The sequence below is a fragment of the Mustela nivalis genome, assembly GCF_964662115.1.
Source record: "Mustela nivalis genome assembly, chromosome: 3".
Taxonomy (NCBI): Eukaryota; Metazoa; Chordata; class Mammalia; order Carnivora; family Mustelidae; genus Mustela; species Mustela nivalis.
Genome location: NC_139022.1, coordinates 96,073,755 through 96,094,722, shown reverse-complemented (window position 1 = coordinate 96,094,722; position 20,968 = coordinate 96,073,755). Strand labels below are relative to the sequence as shown.

General features: G+C 40.0%; 1 long non-coding RNA gene across 1 annotated transcript; it reads right to left on the bottom strand.

Annotated features, from left to right (window-relative positions):
- Positions 1-1,456: 1,456 nt before the first annotated feature.
- LOC309862291 lies at positions 1,457-20,411 on the bottom strand. Its single transcript, XR_014310404.1, has 4 exons — positions 20,198-20,411; positions 18,879-19,007; positions 17,076-17,207; positions 1,457-3,432 (listed from the first exon to the last, which is right to left on the bottom strand). It is a non-coding gene; the product is annotated as an uncharacterized lncRNA (long non-coding RNA).
- Between the last annotated feature and the right edge of the window lie 557 nt (positions 20,412-20,968).

The window sequence follows — 20,968 nt, the reverse complement described above, 5'->3', positions numbered from 1 at the left end:
TTATATACTATGTTGGCAAGCATTAAATGCTATTAAAAAAAAACAAGAAAAAGTAGAGCAGGGAAGGGCGTGTTGGGACTACCTTCTTCCAGTCACAACACAGCAGGAATCACTGGGTCTCACCAACATAGCTGTCGCTTTTTCAGTTTCTGCGGTCTCAACTCTGGGTGTATGACCACGACCATTTTAGTCTAGGCATGAATGGTAAACTGATTAACTTGGAAATTTATTATGTATTTTACATATTTAATATTTCTAATGTAGAGTTGTTGTAGACTGTGGTAATTAATTCAGCTGAGGAAGTATTCATTGAGTTACTCATTTAGAAAATCAGCTTGTGATTTTATTTATTAGTGGTACATCTGATTTTGAAAATGCCTTCATTTAATCAATTGATTAATCACCCACCATTTAGACAATAAATATTTATGGAGTGCTTGTTATGCAGAAATCTGAATCATATGTACATGTATTGCAAGTACAGTTACAGAATTACGAACTCTAGAATTCCTGGGTGTTTACAAAGGTGGAATTAGACATCTAGAAACATCATGAAGTTAAAAATGGCAGTATTTCTAATCCAAAGAATATGGCTGATCCAATATTCTAATCCAAAGAATATGAGCATTTTTCTTTTTTTGCTTTATGATTATGTAAGAACATGTAGGTTGATCTTACAATATCTCTCTAGTAGATAAATTAGCATGTTTCCTAACCATATACGTGGGGGAATTCTGAGAAGACAGATGGCTTACCCTTAGTCACTTAGGGAGTGTTAATACCGGAATGGAAACCTTGGGTTTTAGCATCATTGTCTAGCAACATCTGATCTCTGATCCAGTTACTATAAGAGGTCACACACCTTTGTCTCCAGGCCTCCCTGGGACCCAAGGGGGCCTTTACTATCATACCCACTCAGACCTCACCTGTTTCTGGAGTTCATGTCATTGACATCAAAAGGCCTCAGATATGAGAAGTTCTCAGGGAGCTAGAGGCTGTCTTTGCCAGTGAGTTTCTCCATCTGGTCCAGGTACCAGCAAGTACAAAAGAAGGAGGAGTAAGGGGGCAGGAGAAGAGGCCACAGAAGGAATCAACCATGTTTATTTCAACTCCTTTATCTTACTGCAGCTCCCAACTTGCAACTGGATATGTACAATTATGGGTGTAGAGGGCGGGGGGAGAAAATTATAATCACAAAAGAAATCTAGATATGTGTCCCTGACCATTTCACTTTTGGGAATGCCATGTCCAGGTCTTAACTTTTGGGACATTTTCATCTGGAGATTTTCAACCTGGTTAAAAGATGGGCAGGAGTATTACCGCATCAGAATGTATCAAATATATGTCTGGGTAGGGTGTTAAAACACGAATTTCTGCCTCCTACATTCAACCCCCCCCAAACCCGCCCTCACCAAAGGATCTCATGTGAGCAAAGATTCCTAACCCCGGCTACACATTAAAAATACCTACAGAGGGGCACCTGGGTGGGTCAGTTGGTTAAGTTTCTGCCTTTGGCTCAGCTCATGACCTCAGTGTCCTAGGAAGGAGACCCACTGGGCTCTCTGCTCAGCAGGGTGTCTGCTTATCCCTCTCCCACTGCCTCTGTCCCTCCCCACTGCTAGTGCTCTCTCTCTCTCTAATAAGTAAATAAAATCTTTAAAAAAAATAATGAAATAAAATTACCTGTGGAATTTTTTAAAAAATTACCCAGGTCAGGTGCGGGTGGTTCAGTAGGTTAAGTCTCTGCCTTCAGTTCGGGTCATGATCTCAGGGTCCTGGGATCGAGTCCCACATTGGGCTCTCTGCTTGGCAGGGAGCCTGCTTCCTCCTCCACCTCTCTCTCTGCCTACTTGTGATCTCTCTCTCTCTGTCTGTCAAATAAATAAAATCTTTAAAAAAAAAAAATTACCCAGGCCTGGGTCCCACCTCCAGGTTTCTGGGTTCTTTGGTCTGAGACACAATCCTGACTAAAGTATTTCCTTAAAGTTCCATATGCTTTTTTTTCTTTTATTTTTTTCAGTGTTCCAAAATTCATTGTTTATGCACCATACCCAGTGCTCCATGCAACATGTGCCCTCCATAATACTCACCACCAGGCTCATCCCACTCTCCACCTTCCCTCCAAAACCCTCAGTTTGTTTCTCAGAGTCCACAGTCTCTCATGGTTTGTCTCCCCCTCCAATTTCTCCCAACTCATTTCTCTTCTCAATCTCCCATTGTCTTCCATGCTATTCCTTATGCTCCATAAGTAAGTGAAACCATATGATAATTGACTCTCTCTGCTTGACTTATTTCACTCAGCATAATCTCTTCCAGTCCCATCCATGTTGATACAAAAGTTGGGTATTTATCCTTTCTGATAAAGGCATAATACTACATTGTCTATATGGACCATATCTTCTTTATCCATTTGTCTGTTGAAGGGCATCTTGATTCTTTCCACAGTTTGGCAACTGTGGCCATTGCTGCTATGAACATTGGGGTACAGGTAGCCCTTCTTTTCACTACATTTGTATCTTTGGGATAAATATCTAGTATTTACAGGGTAAACTGCAATTGCAGGGTCATACGGTAACTTAAGGAATCTCCACACTGCTTTCCAAAGTGGCTGCAGCAACTTGCATTCCCACCAACAGTATAAGAGGGTTCCCCTTTCTCCACATCCTCTCCAACACTTGTTGTTCACTGTCTTGTTAATTTTGGTCATTCTAACTGGTGTAAGTTGGTATCTCAATGTGGTTTTGATTTGAATGTTTCTAATGGCTAATGATGATGAACATTTTTTTCATGTGTCTGTTAGCCATTTATATGTCTTCTTTGGAGAAGTGTCCACATCTTTTGCCCATTTTTTGACATGATTATCTGTTTTGTGTGTGTTGAGTTTAAGGAGTTCTTTATAGATCCTGGATATCAGCCCTTGGTCTAGAGTGTCATTTGTATCTTCTTCCACTCCATGGGTTGCCTCTTTGTTTTGTTGGCTGTTTCCTTTGCTGTGCAGAAGCTTTTGATCTTGATGAAGTCCCAGAAGTTCATTTTCGCTTCTGTTTCCTTTGCTTTGGAGACATATCTTGAAAGAAGTTGCTGTGGCCAATGTCGAAGAGGTTACTGCCTATGTTCTCCTCTAGGATTTTGACAGATTCCTGCCTCACGATGAGGTCTTTTATCCATTTCGAGTTTATCTTTGTGTGTGGGGTAACAGAATGGTCGAGTTTCATTCTTCTACATATAGATGTGCAATTTTCCCAGCACCATTTATTGAAAAGACTATCTTTTTTCCACTGTATATTTTATTCCTCAACTTCATAAATCTATGAAAAACCCACAGCGAATATCATCCTCAATGGGGAAAAGCTGACAGTCTTTCCTTTGAGATCAGGAACATGACAAGGATGTCCACTCCCATCACTGTTGTTCAGTATAGTACTGGAAGTCCTAGCAACAGCAATCAGACACCAAAAAGAAATAAAAGATATTCAGATTGGCAAAGAAGAAGTCAAACTATCTCTCTTTGCAGCTGACATGATACTTTATATGGAAAACCCAAAAGATTCCACCCCCCAACTACTAAAACTCATACAGCAATTCAGAAATGTGGCAGGATACAAAAATCAATGTACAGAAATCAGTTGCTTTTTTATACATTAACAATAAAAAAAAATGGAAAGGGAAATTAGAGAATCGATTCCATTTACCATAGCGCCAAGGACCATAAGATACCTGGGAACAAACCTAACCAAAGAGGTAAAGGATCTGTACTCAAAGAACTACAGAACACTCATGAAAGAAACCGAAGAAGACACAAAAAGATGGAAGCGCATTCCATGCTCATGGATCAGAAGAATAAACATTGTTAAAATGTCTATACTGCCTAGAGCCATCTATACTTTCAATGCCATCCTGACAAAATTCCACCAACATTTTTCAAAGAGCTGGAACAAACAATCTTAAAATTTGTATGGAACCAGAAGAGACCCAAAACTGCTACGGAAATGTTGAAAAAGAAAAACAAAACTGGGGGCATCACGTTGCTTGATTTCAAGCTTTACTACAAAGCTGTGATCACCAAGACAGCATGGTACTGGTACAAAAACAGACACATAGACCAGTGGAACAGAGTAGAGAGCCCAGATATGAACCCTCAACTCTACGGTCAAATAATCTCCATGTACATTTAATATGCAGCCAGAGCCACTGTCCTGGTGATCTAGGAGACAGCATCCTCCACCAGGAGTGTTAATGTGGAGAAGGAAGCATGAGAGCCATCAGTCCAGTCTTTCTTAAAGTGTTTCACACACCAGCAGCATATCAGTATCACCTAGAAACTTATTAGAGATTCAAATTCTCAGGCCTAACTCTAGACATGCTCTCAAGGTTATAGTCCACGAATTGATGTTTTTAAAAGCCCTCCAGGTGATTCTGATGCACAGTAAAATTTGCAATCCTAACTTAACCTATAGCATTCTAAACTTATAACTTGAACATAACTGTTTAGATACCTGTCCTTTCTGATAAAGAAAGGTATAAACCTGAGTATAGACAGGGCTCCATTTAGCTAAAGATGTTAAGTGTGGCAACAGAAATGTCAGACATTAACCAGGAAGGACTCTGCGTGTGAGGGAAGAGGTTGTACTTTTGTTTTGTGAAATAGGCTCCTTCTCAGGAAATCACATCATACAGGCAGCCATCCTTTCACCTTGAGCTAACGCTCTTCTTGCATTGACAATAAGTTTATATTTTAACCTACTCTAGGCAGGCTCTTGCCCATAATCAAATAATGTTTTCAAAGACAATAAAGATCAACAAACACGGCCCTACACTAGCCAAAGGGACTGGAAAACACTCAAAGCCACCTGACCCAAGATGTCTCATGGGAGTCTTGTGGGAATCCACTGGGTTCTCAATTACAACAATAACATAAATGATGTCATGCCAGACTGCTGTGGTCATGAGAGCTGGGGCAGAAGAGTGAGGTGCTGTCATCCATTTTGACCCTCAATGACCTTTGTGGCTTTGAGAGAATCTTTAGATATGAGTCTACCGAGGAGGGATGATATGTATTTTGGAACATTCTCCATATCATCTTATTTCCAGCTTTCAATCACATCAGTGAAGATGTGAGCAATGTCCCAAAGTAGGAAAACTGTGGTATCATAAGAAAAGCCTCCTGGTTGATAAACTCAAAGGCAGATTCAAAATTCTTTCTTGTGGAAGAAGCCATTATATCAGAGACCCAAAGGTTAAGTTGCTTCAGAGCCTACCTGTTTCAAATAGGTCATAAATTCCTGAGAAATAAATCACTCTTACTACGACTGAAGAGATGCTTAAAGTCAGAATGTGATGGTAATGATTCACTCTGAGATTTCATATCAAAGCCACAGGAACTAAAAATGCAAGTGTATTTCCCAATGTGAAACATGACCTGCAATCTTAATCCATTTAACTTCCTCAAATTGCTGTATTACTTAAAACAGCCTATTTCTTCATTAAGCATAGATGAATTTCTTCTGTGGTAACTGTCACCATTTGACCCAATAATATGTCCAGGCTTTCCTCACTACCTTTGAGTTCTTCAAGGAAAGGTCATCAAATAAGCAGAATGGGTCTGTTTAAAAGTATGTGCTTGGGACCGGATTACCCATGTTCAAGTCTACCAACACAGCTTGTTAGGGGTGTATACCTGGAGGGATTTCTTCACCTTCCTAAAGTACTTTCTCCACTTGCAAAATGAGGAAATGACAGTAATGACCTCAGAGTATTAGCAATAGCACAGGGTTTGGTATACATGGAGTATTCAATAAATACTAGCTCTTATTTGAGGAAGCTATAGCATAATGGTTAAGAGCAGGATTTTAAGGCCAAATTGTCTGGTTCAAATCCATAGACAAGTTTATTAATCTCTCTGTGTTTCTACATCCTTCTGTATGATACAAAGATAGTAATGATATTATTTTACGGGTTGCTGAATCAAATGAGTTAATGCTAAGACGTAAAATGCTTAGAACAGTAATTGGCACATGGCAAGCCTGGATTAACTATTAGTTAATAGTATGATGTAAGTATCATGACATAGGATTCCTGTAAGAACAAGTAGTGAGGTAAGAACCTGATCTCAAGTAGAATCAGACTAATAATACTCTCCTTAACTTCATTACCTGATTAACACTGGCTAGTTAATCAGAGCTGGAGTTGTAAAAGGAGTCCAGAAGGAAGTGGGACAACCTGCCATCAGCTCTGCCCCTCACATCTGTAGGGCACTGGGAGAAAAAAACTATGCAGCCTACCTACCATATTTTAAATACTTAAAAGTTATCAGGCTAAAAACTGTTAAAAATTTTCTATCCTCCTATTGATTGTTGAGGTATATAAATATATACCTCATATATAAGGTATATAAATATACCTTCTCAACAACCTGGAAGTTCAGGTTGGAATCCAGAATTCTCAGAGCTCCATATCATTAAAATGGGTAAAATCAAGAACCTGGAGGCACAGAGAAAGCCAGTGTCCAGCCCCTGGCCCCCAGGCCCTGGCCTCTAGCCTCCTCCCCTCTTCTCCTTCTTCTTTCTACCTCAGTGTCCAAGGTCAACCCAAGAACCCCCACTCCATACCCATCCCAATGATGGCAGTGTGCCACCTGGCTCAAGAAAATCTCAGGTAGATATTCTGCAATGTGGCCTGAGCTCTTTGGGCAGAACATTCCAACTGTCTTGGGTACCAGGAACTCATTCAGGAGGCGGAGCATTACAGACTGAGTATTTGTGTCCCACGCCTCCAACTCCCAAATTCATAGATTAAATTCTAACTCCTACTATGGCTTATTTAGAAGTGGGGCCTCTAAGAAAGTACAGTAGAACAAGATAGTGGGCTGGGGCCCTGGGGGATTAGTGTCCTTCTGAGATGAGACAACAGAGCTTGTTTTCTCCCTCTCTCTGCACAGAGGAAAGACCATGTGAAGACATAGACAGAAGGCAATCATCTGTAAGCCAGAAACAGAGTTCTCACCAGAAATTATCCATGCTGGGACACTACTTATCTCAGACTTCTCATCTCTAGAACTGTGGAAAACTAAATTTCTGTTATTTAAGCACCCCTGAGTCTGTGATATTTTGTTATGACAGTCCAAACTGACTAATATAGGGAGCATGGGGTGGGCTCCTGGTGGGTGCACCCTCTGACCTGCAGACTCCTTGACCTGTGTGGAGGAAGGCAGACAAAAGCTAGAGCACCTTTAAAGAGACATCCTTAGGGCAAGGATCCCCTTAAGCTCCCAAGGATGATCACCTTTCCCTGAAAGAGCTCAGGGAAAAGTGGAGAAATTGAATTTTATTGTACTTGACTAGATAGAGACACTCAGTGTGGGAATTTGGGCCAGAAAATAAGTGGACCTTGATAGTTTTTAGAAATTACCCTAAAGGGGGGTGCCTGGGTGGCTCAGTCAGTTAAGCATGAGCCTTTGTCTCAGGTCATGATCTCGGGGTCCTGGGACCCAGTCCCATATCAGGCTCCTTGCTCAGTGGGGAGCCTGCCTTTCCCTCTCCCATTCCCCTTGCTTGTGCTCTCTCTCTCTCTCACTCCCTCTGTCAAATAAATAAATAAAATCTTAAAAAAAGAAAGAAAGAAAGAAAGAAATTACCCTAAGGGTCATCTAGCTTTCATTTTATAGCTGGAGAAACTGAGGTCTACAGACTTAAATAACTCTTTGCCTAGACCTTGTCTCCCTAAAATCTTAGGCAATACCCTTTCATTTGTTAGGTTAAGTTTCTCAATTTGTGTATTAACTGGCAGAGGCCTCCTGAATTTGCTGGGACAACTTTGGAGAATGCTTGAAGAATCTTTGCCCGTTGCAGCCTAGATCCTGCTCCATCTGGGCTTGATAGGGCAAAATCATTTGGTTAAAAAACATACACAGCTGCCTTGTAAGTAGTTTCTCTTCACACTTATTAACTAAAGAAAAAGGGCATAACAACATTTCAAGAGTGAGGCTTTGGATATTTACAAACTATTATTCACCCCAATGAGACAAACATGTGACTAACAGCAAACATAGTCCAATGAGGTTCAAACAGTATGCTTATTTGCATTAAAACTCTATTCAGATCACATGAAGGAAGCACTTTGAAACTAGGCAGAGGTGGCCAAGCTGTATGTAGCTCAGTAACGGTGTTCACATTCTCTCACATGCCTGAGGGCCCAAGGGATTGGGAGAAGGGGTGGTGGGACTTCAGAAGATCAGTCTAAGGACATGGTGTTGGTATCTAGCACACCTGTAGTTCTCTATAGTTTCTGTGTTTCCTATGACAAGAGACCATCTAATCCACAATGACAGTCCTTCCAGACAGAGAGAAAGGTCTAATTATATTATAATCTCCCTTCATCTGGGTAATTTCAATTTCAAATGACTCCCCCACAGTGGAAAACATTTGAGTTGACTGGCCATGCACTTTTATTATTCCTGTTTGAGAAGTGACAATTTTAAGATTCAGAGAGCCTAATGAAATGCTTGGCCCAAAGTCATACAGCTGATAAAAGAAGGGTTGAATTCATGTCTTCTGGCTTCAATTCCTCTGAAGTTTGAGTAAAAAAGAAAACAGCTAGAGTATGAATCTATCTTATTTGGACCTTGGCTGCGCTTAGGAAATAAATCTATTTTGTTTTGTCTCAATAGGGCTCTAAGTGTGGGCATCCCTTGTTCAAAGCTTGGGCAATCCAGTAGTTCCAGGCCCTCTCACTTTAACTTCCAGAAGTGGAGTTGTGGTCCTTTTCCTTCTGCAGCTCTGCCTTTGACAGGAACGATCAAGGGCAACAGCTGATGCTCTTAGGTTTGACCAGACAAGGTCTCAACCAGTATCCAGTTTATCTCCTGAAAGGAATAAAAGTACGCAAAATAATTTTCCAAATAATTTTGTTAAAACATCGTTTACTGTCCACTGGCTTTTTCCTGGTTACAAAAAAAAGTTCTACAGATATCCTTGTGGAAAATTTATAAGGTGCAGAAAAGTATAAAGAGATAATCAAGTTTACCTATAATTTCGCCTCTCTGAGATAATCACTGTGAACATCTTGATGTGTTTCCTCAAGTCTGTCCTACATTTAGAATACTCAGACCATACTATATATACAATATTTTATACCTTTTTTCATTTAACATTCTATTTTACTCCATTTTCCCATGTCATTTGGAATTTTAAAAGATTATACACACACACTTATTTATTTATCCATATTTTATGGATGTACTACCATTTACTTACTTACCTTATTTATTTACCTATTATTTTTTCTTATGTCATGTTAGTCACCATACAGTAGTACATCATTAGTTTTTGATGTAGTGTTCCACAATTCATTGTTTGCGTATAACACCCAGGGCTCCATGCCACTTATTTAAATGATTTTCTGCTCTTGGACACTTGGGTTTGCTTCCAATTTTTCAGTTTTATAAATCCATAGTAAAGGGTTTGGCGGGGGGAAGAATTCTGTAACAAATATTCTTAACATGATTCTCTATTTCTATCACTAATATTCCTAGAATTGAATCATGGAAGTGGAGTTACTGGACCAAAGACCACAAAACTTTTAAAGATTTTTGATATTTGGAGTCAAATCACTTTTCAAAGAGTTACCAGTTCGTTCCACCACTGGTGGTGTCAAGAGTGCCTCTTCCACACATCTACTCAAGAGTGATTTTTGCCTAATCGTTTCTCACTGGAATATAGGCTCCCAAATCAAACTGTTTAGAACTGAACCCCAAATGGACCACTTCCTAGCTGTGTGGACTGAGAAAACTTGCTTAGCTGCTCTGTGACTTGGTTTTTCTTCCAGTAAGTGGGGATAGCAGTAGTACTTATTTTGTAGAATTAAATGATATATTACAAGTAAACACAGGAGTGCCTGTCATATAGTAAGTACTCAATAAATGCTGGTCTATTATCATAAATAAAATTATTTTCCACTTTGGAGCACTGGGGTGGTTCAGTGGGTTAAGCCTCTGCCTTTGGCTCAGGTCATGATCTCAGGGTCCTGGGATTGAGCCCCACATCAGGCTCTCTGCTCAACGGGGAGCCTGCTTCCCCTTCTCTCTCTCTGCCTGCCTCTCTGCCTACTTGTGATCTTCCTCTCTGTCAAATAAATTTTTAAAAAATCTTTAAAAAATTATGTTCCAATTTGATATGTGAAAAACTATTTCATTGTTGTATTAAATTATATTCTTTGATTACCGATGATGATAAAGTTCTTTATGCTTATTGGCCAATTTGTATGTGTGTATGTGAATTGTCTATTCCTACTTGTTTGTGTTTTCTTGTTAGAGATTTGTTAGAGTCCTTTGTGTATTAAGGATATTAACCTCGTGCATGTCATCTATACTGCAAATCTTATTCCCTGTTTGTAAGTGGCTTTTAATGTTTGTCTATGACTTTTTTTCATGATCTAAATGCTTAAACTTCCATGTGGTCAAATACGATATTTTTCTCTGACATTTCTTCTATTGCTTTTATGTTTAGAAATCCAGCCCTCCTCCCACATTGGTTTATAACACATAATTTATCATTCATAAACTGAGTTTTTACATGTTCTAAGGTCTGTTTTGAGATTCACTAAATATTACATTTTTTGCATCAACCTGAGTGTTTTAATTATTCTAGCTTTTAATACCTGATAGCTCTTCTCTTTCCATTTTTTTAGAAGTTTTTGAATGCTTATTCTTTTAGTTTAATATCATGTTATCATGTCCCCACACATAAAAACCCTTTTAATTAAATTTTTATTAAACCTATCATTTAATTTCTGTTTCAGGAACATGGAATATTTCTTCATTGATTACGATTTTATTTTAAAAATTTTACAGGTTTGCTGTTTTTGTTTTTGTGATTGTTTTCACATAGGCCTATATGTTTCTTGATAGGATTATTTCTATAGCTTTTAATATTTTTGTATTATAAATGGACTTGTTTCTTCCTCCATATGCTCCAACTTGTTGCTGGTAAATGGGGCATAGACAGATTTCTGGATACTTTGTATTCGATAGCTCTGAAGAAGTTTCTTAGGAATTGCAGAAGGTTTATGGTTTCTGTTTGAGTTAGTTGGGTATATAATCAGATCATCTGGAAATAATATTAATTTTTTTCAAATAAACTTATCTCCTATTTCTATTTTATGGATATTGTCACTTGCTGAAAATATGTGTAAGACACAATGTCTAAAGCAATCTGTCCTTCCTTGTTCCCTCCACTCTGACAATAACCAGAGTGGGGGAGGGGAGGGGAGCACAGAGAGAGATGGTGCTTTTCTGAGAACAGCATAGAAGGCCTCTGGGTAGCAGTTTCTTTGGTTCTGAGTGGTTCCAGATGGACTGTGGTCAGTAATCTGCAACCTTCCTTGTTCCCTTTCCCTCTGCCTGAGTCCTGCTCCTTCTCTCCCTCCTCCCTCCCTGAGGACAAGGCAGTGGCCAAAGCCTCTGCAATGAGGAGAGAAGTTGCTAACATGCTTCTTGTTCCTGTAAGAACTTATTGGTCTTTGGTCAAAAGGTAGGATCCTGAATCATGTGCTAGGGCCCTTAGCGCATCTTCCTTGATGTAGTTCCTCCCTCCCCTCCATCTTCCCTGCTCCCGCCTTCCTTGGAGCTACCAGCAACACCCACTTTGATTCCTACAATAGCTTTCTAAATGGCTCCCTGCCAATCCATTCTCCTCACAGGCTAATAGTTAAAAAACCAAAATCAGAATGCACTCCTTTATTAAAAACCTTTCAGTGGCTCTCCGTACCCCTTAGAATAAAACATACACTCCTTAACATGGTCCCATGTGCTTGGTCCCTTCCTAACTCCAATATCTTGTACCACCTCTCTTTCCTTTGCTCTCTGGGCTCCCATCACTCTGCCTTTTTTCTGTCCGTAGAACATACCACGAGCATTTCACTTCAAGTCCTTTGGACTTTCTACTCCTTTTGCCTAACTTTCTTGCTCCAGTCCTTGGCATGTATTCACTTCCTCATTATTCAGGCCTCATATCCAATACGTAAATCCCTACCCTGCCCTAGCCACAGCATCTTATTTGTGCTCTTCATGGCACAACAATCTACATTAATTTTGTTTATCCTTTTCTTATCTTCTGTGTGTTTGCCACCTGGAATGTAAACTCTAAGATGTCAGGACATTTTGTGCTTCTGTTTGAAGCCCTGGTATCTAGGATGGTGGCATGGAAGGGACATGAACAACGTGATTTCTTCCTAGAAAATGGAGTCTGCTCCCACGGCTTGCATGCATTTTGGGAAATGATCCCAGGGAAGGAGGAATGCCACCGATACAAATGACTGTTCTCATGTGGCCACTGTAGGGGACCATTCAAGACTAGGGATCATGGTGATGGACATCTTCTATGCAACTATGGAGAACAAATCTCAGAACTGTCCATTCAAGGGACAGAGAAAGGGGTGTCTACCCACCAGATCTGATTTGTAGCTCTAGTCAAGGGATTACTTTCCATGGGTGTACGGTGCAGGACCAGATACGTAATTTGTGAGGCCCAGGATCAAATAAAATTACAAATCCTTGTTGGAAACGTATTAAAAAATTCAAGGTAGTGATACATGAGCCTACACCAAGCCTGGGGCATTCTGAGCACAGGCCCTGTGCCACAGCATAGGTCTCATGGCCAAGACTTCATGTCCTCAGTACCAAGCCTGGGGACCAAGCAGCCTGCTGCAGGCATTGTGCTGTGTGCACAGGTCCAGAGCAGAAGAGCTAGAGTGGTGAGGAGCAGCTGAAGCAGGTGATCTCAGGTTTCACCTGCAAACAGACTGCTCAGCAGTGGATGGGGCAAAAGGTGAGTGAAGAGGATGTCAGGCTGGGCCACCAGAGGAGTCAGAACCCCAAACAAGTAAATGACTTTGGTGTTGCTTCTCACTGAGATATGCCTAAAATTCTAGAAAACCTACATGGTAATTTGGGGAGTAATCATTCTTTCATTTATGATAGTAATGGATAGATCTCTTTTGCTTCACCATTAAGAATGGTCTTGGCATTGATTTAAATGAGATCACACTTATTAATGTGAGAGAACACCCTACTCGTAGCATTATGTACACTTAATTATTAAAATATTAACTAATAAAATAGTTTTGTTTTCTTCTGTTCTGGTTACTTATTGCTATATCACAAAGGACCCCAAAATTTAGTGGCTTAAAACAATTCCCTTTTACTATAGTTCATGATTTTGTGGCTAGGAATTTGGGCAGGACTTGACCAGTTGTTTTTTCTACTTTATGTGGTATCAACTGAGGCACTTGGTGCTATTCACCTCTTGGGTAAGCTGGTCTAGAGGGCCTAGGATGCCTTTGCTTACATGTCTGGTGTCTTAACAGGGTTGACTAGAAGTCTGGGCTCAGCAGGGACTGCCAGCCAGGGAATACACATGTGTCCTCTCTAGCATGGAAGGTGCAGGATGGTTGGATTTCTTACTCGGTGGCTCAGGGTTTCTAGACAGAGCATTCAAAGGAACCCAGGTGATTATTTGGCCATATAGTCAAGGGTCCATATCTGGGCTCTCTACTCTGTTCCACTGGTCTATGTGTCTGTTTTTGTGCCAGTACCCTGCTGTCTTGGTGATCATAGCTTTGTAATAAAGCTTGAAATCAGGCAAAATATCCAGTGGAAAAAAAGACAGTATTTTTAATAAATGGTGCTGGGAAAATTGGACAGCTATGTACAGAAGAAGAAACTCGACCATTCTCTCACAACATACAGAAAGATAAGCTCGAAATAGGTTAAAGACCTCAACGTGAGGCAGGAATCTGTCAAAATCCTAGAGGAGAACATAGGCAGTAACCTCTTCGACATTGTCCAGAGCAACTTCTTTCAAGATATGTCTCCAAAGGCAAAGGAAACAAAAGCAAACTTTTGGGACTTCATCAAGATCAAAAGCTTCTGAACAGCAAAGAAAACAGCCAAACAAATCAAAGAGGCAACCCATGGAATGGGAGAAGATATTCACAAATAACACTCTAGACAAAGGGCTGATATCCAAGATCTATAAAGAACTCCTCAAACTCAACACCCAAAAAACAGATAATCATGTCAAAAAATGGGCAAAAGACATGACAGACACTTCTCCAAAGAAGACATACAAATGGCTAAGAGACACATGAAAAAATGTTCATCATCATTAGCCATTAGGAAGATTCAAATCAAAAACCACATTGAGATACCACCTCACACCAGTTACAATGGCCACAATCAACATGACAGTGAACAACAAGTGTTGGAGAGTATATGGAGAAAGGTGAACCCTCTTACACTGTTGGTGGGAATGCAAGTTGGTGCAGCCGCTTTGAAGAACAGTGTGGAGATTCCTCAAAAAATTAAAAATAGAGTTACCCTATAACCCTACAACTGCACTACTGGGTATTTACCCCAAAGATACAGATGTGGTGAAAAGAAGGGCCATATATACCCCAATGTTCATAGCAGCAATGGCCACAATAGCCAAACTGTGGAAAGAATCAAGATGCTCTTCAACAGACGAATGGATAAAGAAGATATGGTCCATATATACAATGGAATATTATGCAGCCACCAGAAGGGATGAATACCCAACTTTTGTATCAACATGGTTGGGACTGGAGGGGATTCTGCTGAGGGAAATAAGTCAAGCAAAGAAAGTCAATTATCATATGGTTTCACTTACTTGTGGAGCATAAGGAATAACATGGGAGACATTAGGAAATGGAGAGGAGAAGTGAATTGGGGTAAATTGGAGGGGGGAAAGAACCATAAGAAATTGTGGACTCTGAGAAACAAACTGAGGGTTTTGGAGGGGAGGCAGGTAGGGGGATGAGTGAGCCTGGTGGTGGGTACTAAGGAAGGCAAGTATTGCATGGAGCACTGGGTGTGGTGCATAAACAATAAATCTTGGAACAGTGACCAAAAAAAAAAAAAAAGGACCCAGCTGGCAGCTGCAAGGCTTCTTGTGACCTAGCTTCAGAAATCACAGAATGTAACGTTTGCCACATTCTTATTTGTCAAGGGAGTCGCTGAGGCCAGCATAGATTCAAAAGGAGGGGAATAAAGTGGTCTTCTCAATGGGAGGAAAAGCAAAGCATTTGTGGCCATCTTTAATTTGGCATGTTCTTGTTAAAATTTATTATAAATTACATGATAGGGTGACTCACTCCTTTAGTGTAGAATCTCTCTCTGTGTCTATATCTATCTGTCTATATCTATCTATCTATCTATGTATCTTTAATTAGGGTTGCTGGAAAAAACACAAATACCGCATGAGATTTATTTATCCTAAAAAACTATTTGTTGTTTATCTGAAAGCCAAATGTGACTGGGAATCTTTTCTTCTTTCTAAGTCTGGCAACACTGTTTTCATTATTCCTACATATATTGTATATGCACCAAAGTAGACAGTCTATATGGGAGTATATTCTCAGCTTGGTCAGAGGACATGAGCCTTTGAGAAGCTCAATTGAGATAGTAAGTCTGTAACATAAAGCAATCCCAAGGAGCAAACTGCATGGAAGGAAGGGCTGGTTTACTTTTCTGATCAACTGATAATTAGCTAGAAGCATTTCTGCCTTTAAAAATAGGAAGGATAACATGCAGGAGCAGCTAAAGGACCAGGTTCCCGAGTTGAACACATCTGGGCTCAAGTGCCAACTTGCCTCTGACCAGCTGTGTGATCTCAGAAGACAAGATAATGCCTCTGAATGCTGCTGCCTTATTTATTAAAGGATAAAAATACCTTACAGGGTTGTCTCCAGGGTTAAATGGATGTGTGTAAAGTACCGACCATGGTGCACATAATGAGTACTGAACAATGTTAGGGGCTATTACTGTTATTTTAAATCTTAATGAGCAGAATAGGCTGAACACAATTTTTCTAATTATTGAAATTTGGATGAAAGTCTATTCATGCAAGACATACAGTTGCAAGTGTTTTAAAAATTTCTTAGTATCTTCATATAGCTAGGCACACAAAAAGAGCTCAACAAATACTTACTTATCAGCCTCATTCATTTCTACGCACAGAACACTGAGAAAGGGTGGTTAATGGCTCCAGTTTGTTCACTGTGAGGTAAATATTTGCTAGCGATGTTGCTCATGTAGTAGTGACTAGCTCCCAAACCCTAAATACCTACTCAGCCTCAAAAACCCTAACTAGGATGACTAGTTCTTTTTATCACTTGCAAGAAGATAAGAGTTAATCTTTTGATTTTCATCTTTCTGCACTTGATTCCCCAGCAAGTGAAACCAGCCATAGTCTTTCAACCACAAAGCCCACTTTAAATATTCAGTGGCTAGCACAGGGACAGTTCAACACATTTTTCTTCAAGGGCTGAAAAGTGTGCACACTAAACAAAACAAAAGTGTACATACTAATTAAACATTTGTAAAATACTGATACTGTGAGCTACATATAAGTTTATGTACTTTAAGCATTAGCACAATTTTCTAACTTATTTGTTCCTAGACAGCATCACTGTCCAGTAGAACTTTCTGAGATGATGAGAATGTTCTGGGTCTGTGCTATCCAACAGGGAAGCCAATAGCACACATGGCTACCAAGTACTTAAAATGTAAGGAATTGTATTTTAAGTTTCATTTAGGTTTTTTTTTAAGTTTATTTATTTATTTCTATACCCAATGTGGGGCTCAAACTCATGACTCTGACATCAAGAGAGAGTCTCATGCTCTTATGATTACCAACAAAGCACCCCAAATTTCAGTTAGCTTTAACGAATTAAAATTGCCACATGTTGCTGGGGGCTCCAGGATGGCACAGTGCCACTACTGGCAGTAAATGACATTTGGAGACTCTACCAATGTTTAAAGTCATCAAAAGTTCACTTCTGTTCAGCTTCACTGTGAACTTCACCAACTCAGTAAGATATTCTGAGCTTGCTTAAGTTTATTAGACTGTAGATCCAGAGCAAGATGTCCCATTTCTCTGACCCACAGTGATACGGATTATAGGTTACGGCATTTTTTCCCTTTGAGCTTAGAAATGTCTTTATAATCTTCCTTATTATTAGGCTCTGGAAAGTCATCAAGTTAACAAGAAGCTACTACTTACCGAGGGCTAACTGTGCTGAACATTTGATCAAGTGTCACCTCGGAATTAAATCCCAAGCATTCCAACCACAGATCTGCATCTTCTTCTTTGTGTCAGAAACTAAGATACTCTTCTTCATTGTTTTCTCCTATTCTAAAAAAACAATAATTACCCTGGGGACTTAATGTCAGAATGAAGGAATAAAGAAAATTGGTAGGTATTTGCTGAAATCTGCCCCAAAAGCTTATAAGCAAACAAAGGAAAAGGGGTAAGTGTATATTGAACATAAACTTTCGCAAAAATGATTAAAACCTTCTACAAAGGTACGAAGGTAGGAGTTTGGACATTGGAGTCCAGTGGCTAGGGGAAGGTGGGAAATGATGAGGAAAAACACAATTATGAGTTTAAGCTGTACTACTTGAGGAAGAACTGCCAGACTTATACAAAGCCATCAGGGGGGGAAAAAAAAGGATATCACTATGCTCTTTCAGTATCTTATTCTTAAAAAACAAAAGTGATCATTCCTGGAACTCTGATAAGAAAGGTTCCAGTAGGCAGGTCAGCTGAGGTTCAGCCAGAAAGGCTATTTACTTAATAATGTGCTGCCAGGATTGAAGGGAAAGAGACATTCTAAGTTTGAAACTCAGACTAGACAATAACCATGGGAAACGGATTCACATATTTTCTAGGGAGAAGCAGATATTATCAATAATAATAATAACAACCTACACAGCTATCACTGTTACAAAATTCACATGAGAACTCTTATCATATTCATCTTTGATAAATGCCATTTTTTCTTTACATAAAGATAATAATACATTTTCAAATTATCAAATAGCTAAAAAATATCTGATTTTCAACCTAAGTTAGAAGGTGAATTCTTGGAGGCTAACAGGTTGCTTGTCTGAGGATCTCACAGGTACAGATTTTGTTTTGTTGCAACAAATATTCATGAATGTTTGCCAGGCTCTATGCCAGGTACCAGGTATATATTGGGGGACAAAAGAGACACAGTTCTTGTCCTCATGCAGCTTAGAGTCTAGCAGGGGAGACACACTGAAAAAGTTAATGCCATAATAAATACCCAATTAATGTCTTAAGGGAAAACCACAGCATACAATGCGAGACAAAAATGGGGAGTTTCTAATTTAGGCTGGACAGCCAGGGAAGTATAGATTCTGGGAGCTGTTTCACAGCCAGTTAAACAGACCCCACTCAGCTGTCTATCAGGGATTTCACTAGGTAAAGTATTCTGTAAGCATCCAAGTGATTTAAGTATTATTTCAGGATTTTGTGGTCAGAAGCATCCATTCAGTTTCCATCCATCCACCCAGTTTTCATCCTTGACATGTGATTCAAAAACTTTTTTCACTCCTAGTACCCTGTACCGCAAAAAAATAACAACATAATCCACAAGTTATTCCCTTCAGATCTTGGTAAGTTTCCTAAAGCCTGCCTCATTCCATGCTCTGGGGAACTAAAAGCCCATTCCAGCACTTCTGCAAATTCACAGGGAGTCTATGCTTTCACCGTCACCTCTGGCCTCAAACACCTGCTTTTGCAATGGGTTTCCATTATGATTCCATAATCATACTGCTTCCTGTAAATGCGGTTTCTGTTCCATGCCATGCTAACCCTCATGTGAAACTCAGCCTCCTTTATGACTGCCACAGAACTCTCACTCTCACAGGGCATTTGAATGTATTTTGAAGATCTGAGGGGGTAGGGGATGAAGTCTGCACTTGTCAGGATAAGTCAACTGCTATAACAAACAAGTCTCTACTGCATAAACTTAACAATAGCGAAAGGATAGTCTCTTACTCATATCATAGTCCCATGGAGATGGCAAGGGGTCTGATCCTTACAGTCCTTCACAGAGGTTTCGTTCATCTGGTGGCTCTAACATCTGCTGGGGTCATGGAGCCCTCTACCCGATCTTCTGCAGCCAGCCTGCAGGAGAGGGAAGAGTGTGGAGCATAAGGTGGTAGTTGTGTAAGCCCGGCCTGGAGGTGGCGGCATCACTCCTGCCAACATTCCACTGGCTAGAACTAGTCACATGACTGTACCTAACTGCAAAAGAGGCTGGGAAATGTAGTCTAGTTTTGTGCCCAGGAAGAAAATGGTATTTTGTAGAACACCTAATTTTTCATTGTCATAGGATCTATACCAAAGAAACACAAAAAATTTCAACTTTAATGTTACATCTTCTAATTTTAGGGATTCCTTGGTCTTTTCACTATAGGGGATATTTTAATGTGATGCCCAGGTTCATGCCGACATTTCTCTCTCACTTTACTCTTTTCATCCTTTTCTCTCTTCCCAAAACCCAACAGTGTTTAATTTTTTTTCCTAAAAAGGGTTTTTAAACTCTTTCTCCCACAAATTCCTGATGCTTTTGCCATCCATCAAAATGTCCCACCAGAAAACAAAGAGTGTTTCACCATAGAAATCTTTATGGGTCTTCAGATTTGAGGCCATTGGAGATACCATATGACATATGTCTGTGCTTCTCAAACTGACGTTAATGTATTCTGGAGAATATGGAGCCTCAAGAGAAAATAATCTATTTCTGGCTCAGCACAATTCCCACAAGAGCCATGTGTGTGCTTTTCCTCTTCTTTGGGGGAAGAGTTCCTTTGCACCCCATTGCTCCAATATGCTGTCTAAATCTTCCAAATATGATTGGAGTGTGTGTGTGTGTGTGTGTGTGTACACAAGCATGCTACATTCTTTCTTTCCTCTTTGCTGGTGAAACTGAACTGTGGGGCCCCAAATCCTGCCTTGCCCTCCACTTGAAGAGAAAAGCAGAAACAAGAGGCAGAGAGGAAAAGTGAACTGGGGGTTTCAGGCCTCTGAGTCACTCCGTTCCTCATCCTTCCTGGTTATATGAACCAATAGATGCCCTTCTCTCTCTGACCTAGTTCACATATGTCTGTCACTTACACCCAAAAGAATTCTGGCTTAAATGGCATACATGGCAATTTTCCTGAGGAGTCATTGTTTACCATCAAATTTGTACAACTACCCAACATTATTTTTATTTTGCATCATGTATCTATGGATCATATATATAACTGAACACCCACCTGTAGCGAGGTGCCCAGACCTGTACCTATTCCTCCCCACTTAGAGGTGCTTACGTGGCAAAAATGAAGGAACACTCCCTCTTCTCAGTCTGGGGAAGGGTCAAACTCCTTCTTCATGGAGGAAGTTTTGCCTGAGGAATCCATGAAATAATGACCTTTTCATGCGCTTTCTAGCTGGATGTACTTTTGGGGTGTGGAGCAACTGAAGCTGGTATGTACAACAGAGTAGCAACATCTGAAAAGTCTGCTGAGCCATCTGGCATCAGGAAAATTGGTCCAACTTGCTTCTTGGAGGTTGTGATAAAATTTATAAATTATTTATAACACAAGGACTTCAAGAGAGGCTTATAGCAAAGAAAACTCAGTGTTATCTCAAGCTGCTGGGAGCAAGCTGCTAGTCTCAGCTACCTCCCCCACTACAAGAAAGTGCCAGTTTTAAATGGAAAGGAAACACTTGTAGCTCCATTTCCTCCCTCTCGGGCATAAGCAGCTCTAAAAAAAGAAGCAATGTGAACAGAATGCTTCAGAGAGAGCTATAGCTAGAGTTTGCAAACTGATGAGGAAGCAATAGTGTTAGAAATAGCTTGAGATTAGGGCAGACAAAGAGATTTGCAAATTAGAAAATATATTCTACGGGGATAGACATACCAGATAGGATCTACCTCACTACATGTTTTGCTTTGTGGTATTTTTCCCCCTTTGGTCTCCTAGTTGCAATTAGCATTATCTTCTAATCTAACCATTGCCTACTTCTTGCTTCTTTTCTTCCTATACCTGGGAGTTTCTATTTGTATTTTAGCCACCTTGTTTGAGTAGATGATCAGC